Source organism: Syngnathus floridae, chromosome 16, assembly GCF_059516105.1.
Source record: "Syngnathus floridae isolate MCC-2025c chromosome 16, RoL_Sflo_1.0, whole genome shotgun sequence".
NCBI classification, from domain to species: domain Eukaryota; kingdom Metazoa; phylum Chordata; class Actinopteri; order Syngnathiformes; family Syngnathidae; genus Syngnathus; species Syngnathus floridae.
The window spans coordinates 6,940,774-6,946,773 of record NC_142428.1 but is presented as its reverse complement, the minus strand read 5'-3'; positions in this window follow the sequence as shown (position 1 = coordinate 6,946,773).

Genomic DNA, 6,000 nt, shown 5'->3' with positions numbered 1-6,000 from the left:
GATTTTCTTTTCTTTTCACCATGGACAAAATGGGATTCTGTTTTGACTTGGGGTCCTTTAGGTTTGTTTGTAAAGCTACTATTGACATCCTTGCTTTCATAAGTTCAGTTTTCTCTCAGTTAAAATATAATAGTAAGATACTAAAAAAAATCTATATTTTTTTTAAATGACAATCCTAACTTTAGCCTGCTTGCCGACTCGGTTCCTTCCTGAGCCACTTTCTAACCTGCTGTGGTGGCTAAATGTCCAAAATGCCCATGACGTGTTAAAGTTGATTGAAATCTCACCTTACTTTTTTTAACCACTGGTGGTGCTGTAGAGTCTATATTGAAGCAGCTACGTAGTTTAGCATTGTGTGCATAAATGTAAACTAACACACAGGGTACAATTTCAAGGTGCCGCAACAAAAACTAATGCGTCAAGCTAGTGTGGTTAAAAAGTATCATGAACTATGTCCTATGATTGGCCTTAAAGACAAAAGATGATGATGATGCTGACAATTGTTGCATGTAAGCAACATGGTTGAAAGGTTGTGAATAATCCTGATTAAGTGGTGGCTCAGTAAAGTATAAATGTCCTATACTGTGTCTCCGTGTGTGCGTGCGTGTGGGCAAATAACGCACAGTTTAAAAAATAAATAAAAAAAAAATAAGAGAAAAAGAATAAAACAGACTTACAATCATGACTTTGGGTGTTTGAATACAGCATTTTAATATTTATACAAGAAATGAAACTGCTGGGTGATATTTAACTGAGAAAGGGTCGCAAGACGTTTGTGTTGTTACTATTGGTTTTTTTTTTTTTTTTTTTAAAAACATGAAAAAAATGCACTTATAGTGCTGTTCTGCTCCAGCAATGAGAAGCCTTTCAGCTTTGCTGATTGTAATGAATGAATCATAGTGACAGTGTTCAGTATCGCTCATGTTGGAATTTAAAGAGACTCGACCGTGATACTTATTTTATTAAAGGCTTTTTCATTTTATTTAACGTCAAGATTCCATCACATGGCTTTCACTCCCAAAGTCCCAACAAAATAAAAAAAGAAAAAATGTATTAACTATGAAACTAAAAATACTTAACTTACATGTATTCACCTTTTGTGTTGTGTTCTCGACTTGCACAAACCATTTGATGTGTGTAGGGTGTGTAAGTTTTTTTTTTTTATCTGAAGTTATCTAAAAATTATTTAAAAAAAAAAGACTACTAATCCTGTTAAAACAAGACATGACATTTTTAAGAACTCCAATGATGTTGTGAAGTTAAAGCCTCTTTATGTGACGTTTAAATCCAACTATGCGATGCTCGCAAAACTTCAATTGCATCCATTCAGCTTATACAATGGTGTGTTAGGGTCACACTGAAAAGAAAGTACTTTTTATAATAAGAATTTTAATATTTTGCCTCATGATATAATAAAAATATTTTATTAGATCATAAAAATGTCATTTCTTTACATACATGTTAAATAGTCACAATAATATTGATATCGTTCCATTCAACAATCATATCTGATGTTGGATTTTTTTATATTGTGCAGCAGCAATATCAGTATTGTTGCAATATGTTATCTTTTAGATTGAAATTTAATTTTAATTGTCAATCTACAAGATGAAGATTTATTAATAGTGACCCGCATCTTTTTCCACAGTCCTCCGACTGTGTCTCTCCAAGGCGAGAAGATTCTCATTAAGAGAAACGCCGGTATATTCGCGAATCAGAACACAATGACCATTCACACACCATACACTGTATTTAAAAAGATAAATAAGGGAAGCGCGGTGAAAATAATTACAATTTGGTTCGGCTTGAGAAAATGGTTGACAATGACGGAAGGGTTCCTCGGCTGCAGTCGAATGACGAACCAACAAAATTTAATAAAAGCCCCACCTCTGATACAGTATATAAATAAAGTACATATGTGTACGTATGTATATACAGCATACATAGTAATTACATATATGTATTTATACCTATATATGTATATACTGTATATGTGTACATATGTGTATATAAAATTTGACTTTTAGATTTTTCAGTGTGTCCCTAATGCTACGTAGCAACTAAATGTTAAAGTAGGTGCAAATCAATGAGCTTGTCGTAAGCACTGATGCTTTGTGTGTCTAATCACCATAATTGCGCAAAAAAAAAAAAAGTTAAAAGGTATCGACAGAGTTCCCTTTGTCAGCCTCGGGTGATGTGTCCTATATGTACTCGTAAGGATGATCAAATATTTCAATTGTATTTGGGGGCCCCTCTTGTATATATTGATGTCCCCTGTTTGTGGCGTTGATTGTGTGACCCTTACCCCCCCCGTCTGCTCCACAAGCCCCCACTTCCCCAGCCTCACCGTCCAGCTCATAAGCTCACCGATTTGCCTTACCCACTCTCATCATGTCGCCCCCAATAGTTGTTAAAGAAAAACCAGAGAGCAAGACGCTCATGTTCATGCTAAGGTACTTCGGCTCCCAAAGGGGGTAAAAAAAATGACATGTATGTTAACCTTTATAAATAACAATGTTAGTTGAAATCTTTTTTCCCCCCCCCCTCCTCCCGCAATGTCATACGATAAACACGCGTGTTTTAACACGGTGACCTCCACAGCATTGCAAGTGTCTGCTTTGCTATATTTATGAGTACATTCAAGAATAGCTTTGGAGTGCTGTAGATTAGTAGTATTGTCAATGTCAATTCAAAAGCTTCTCGGAGGCACCCCCCCCTCCCCACAATGAATTCTTAATAACTACTGTATATTTTCTATGATGTTCCCACTCCAAAAGAATGATATATGTCGGGTGTGGGAAGTGTGCCGTTTGTGTTGTCAGTTGAACAAATCGCATTCCTCGCTTGTGGATCGATGCATTTCTCTCCTTTGACAGTTTCTATCCACCTTTCTTTCCTCTCTTTTTTTTTTTAGCCTTTAAAGTTTGAATAAAGTTTCTAGTTTGCAGAATGTATTACCAAATAAATGGGTTGTGATCTTGTATCTCATTTCATGGCTTTTTTTTTTTTCAGAGAGCAGAACTAAACATACGGAAGTCTTACTCTGTAAATTTGAAAATTTCTTTCAGTAACGCAATTCAATTCTAATATCATTAACCTAAGCATAGTTCCTCAGTGCTTCTCTCGCTTTTTAACACCAAGTCCCACCTCAAAAAATATTTGTTTCTTCATGTCTTATTATATTGACTAACACTTAAATGTAGCTACGTGTTCATCAAAATTAGGCTGAAGATTTTTTCCGAAAAGTTATATTTGAATATACGACAGCATAATGCACAGTTTGAACAGTACTGCACCTAAATATATGTAGGTACATAAAGAATAATTTAATTAAAATGTACATAAAATTTAAATGAAAATTGTATCTCAATAAAAGTTTGAAAAACAAACCAGTCTAAAAGACTAAATCCAAATGAACATGAAAGTTAAATACAACTGAACTGTACTTAACATGCAATGTCTTGGATTTTAAAAATCAATATTGTTACAGTTAGTTAAAAAAGATTTGTCCGATTGTGATATTTGGCGAAAAATTCACGACACACTAAAAATAAAGTTTCAACATTTTGTTCTTTATGGGAAGTGCAGCTAATGAAACCCAAAGTTTATCAGAGAATATTACAAAATAAATGAATAAAAAATGTTAAATGCGAAAATTAAGTAGCTTTCTGAAAAATGTCTTCTCGTGTACCGTGAAAAGAATCTTTTTTTTCCAATTTCCGTAATCATTCACATGATACTGCAAAAAATATGAGGCTCATCTCCCTCATCAGAGCCTTTCAAGTTATTACAAGCCTTTTGTCCTCATCCCATCTTTTTGGCGACTGTCTTTCAATTTTGGAATCCACTCCGCTAATGATTCAACCATTTTAGTACCTCCCCTCCCGCTCTCCGTCCCCTCCCTTCTCTAAACGCACGATGGTGTTGCCTCATCAGGAGTGGCGCTTGTCTCGCCTCGGCGCTGAGTCGACGCGGGTCACGCCAGTCCACGGCCAGCGGGATTAAGAACCATGGGAGGAATTACGGTTGAAATGTCAGCATAATGTCATGAGGCATGTTAAAAGGTCAAATGTTCAAACGATGCTCAGTGGTGAACAGTTAACAAATCAGGTAGCAAGCACTTGGCTTGCTGGCTCTTGGATCGAGCAGTAAGATGGATGAGGTGCATGGACACATCACCAAACAAAAACCACCCCCCACACCCCTCCCTTCCACTTTTCTGTTGGCATGGCACCTTCCCAAAATAAGGCAGACATGAACTGCAATTTAAGAAGCATCACCTGATGCCTTGCATGTTTCTCAGTTCTATTTGCTTGCTTCCACCTGTGCACCTCTACTAATGCGAGCATCATCAAAAGCAGCTGACTCGCCATTGTTTCAGTGCATGTCATGCTCTGTTTGTTGTGGATTTAGAAAAAAAATTAACAACAAAAAAAAATCAGCTAGACTAATGCATCTGCTCCGCAACTGTTTGAGTAGACGATTGTCAGGACACACCACGTTATGCTCTGTGTAGTCTTTGTTTGTTGCACAAGAGCCCAGACGCTTTGAGTGCTTGAAGACAAAGGTTCAATTCATTTCAAGATCGCCCCGAACAAAACAATATTTCTCTGAAAAAAGATAACGCTCTAATATTGTACTTAAAAGAAGTTGAAAACTATGAAGTAGTCAAGCCACAGACTCATTTGATTGTGTTTGTTGAAAAATACATTTGAAAATGAACTTGGCTCTGCACATTTAATCACAATTGTGATATGAAGGGGAAAATAAATCACAATTATTTTCTAGAATTTTTCATAACTACAGTATTGTCTTTTAGTATATTATCTGTCTACATGTGTTGCTCTACCGTTTGTGTTCAAATATCTGTTGCTTAACTAATTCATGACGTCAATTGTCTTCTGCTAAATTCCTCTAAGCCTTTTTCTGATTAATTCTTCACTATTTCCCAAATTGCTGTGTTGAGTGCTGGTATCCCAAGTAAGCAAAAACAAAAAAAAAAAATCATCTGATGTTGGAAAAACTCATGAGTTGGATGACTCTTACGCACCACTGTAGACGTGAATGTACGTCATAGCTGAGACAACAAGCCCCACAAGGTCAGAATCAAGAAGCACCCCACCCCCAATCCTCCGCACTTATGAGTTGTTGCTTGAGGTGCATATGTCAGGAGGGTGGGCAAGCTTTTCTCACTTGGCTGCAGTGATTCAATGATTAGAGTACAAACAAGCATATCAAGCATGGCTGACATGCTCCCACCCCCAACGCCCCCAAAGATACCCACCACCATGTCCTCCAGCATGCTGCTGTCCCCCCTTGTGCACGAGGTGGCTTCCACAAGCCGCTGCCCTGGGAATCCTCATTATCTTTCACCTCTGAGACACAGCGCACACTAAATGAGGACATCAAATGACGCGGGCTCATTAAAGGGCCGCGGATCCGCTCGTTAGCATCGGCACCTTCGTCCGTTCCAGCCTGTATCGGCATTGGCTCCCAGCGCGGCGTTGTGTCCTCTCAAATCCTTAGCGCTGACTGGAAGACTTAGGATTAATGTCAACTCCCGCCAGCGGGTCATCTGGGCTTTGGCGCCGAAGCCGCGGAATTTGTTGACAGCTGCCCGCCATCACCACCACTCGTGTCCATTGCTCACGGCTTTTGTTTCCAACTGATAGGCAAGATGTTGAGCCGATAACGTGGGGGTGAAGTAAATCACTGCTGGTCTCTTATTGGTCATCATGTAACAATTTGCAACAAGGCTAGAAATGAGGACAAATAAACACATGCGCTAATACGACTAAATTGAAGGCTACCCAAAATCATCAGTGAAATTTAATAATCACGTTTTTCTTATATGCCACTTGTTCAATTTGCGCCTCGGTAGATATGATCACACTTGCCCTCTTTACCCGTCTGTGGTGGCATCACCAAATACTCCCAAAAGTGTTTCTCATTTAGGGCTTTGACATCGAAGATTCGAGTGTACAACAAACTATGATTATC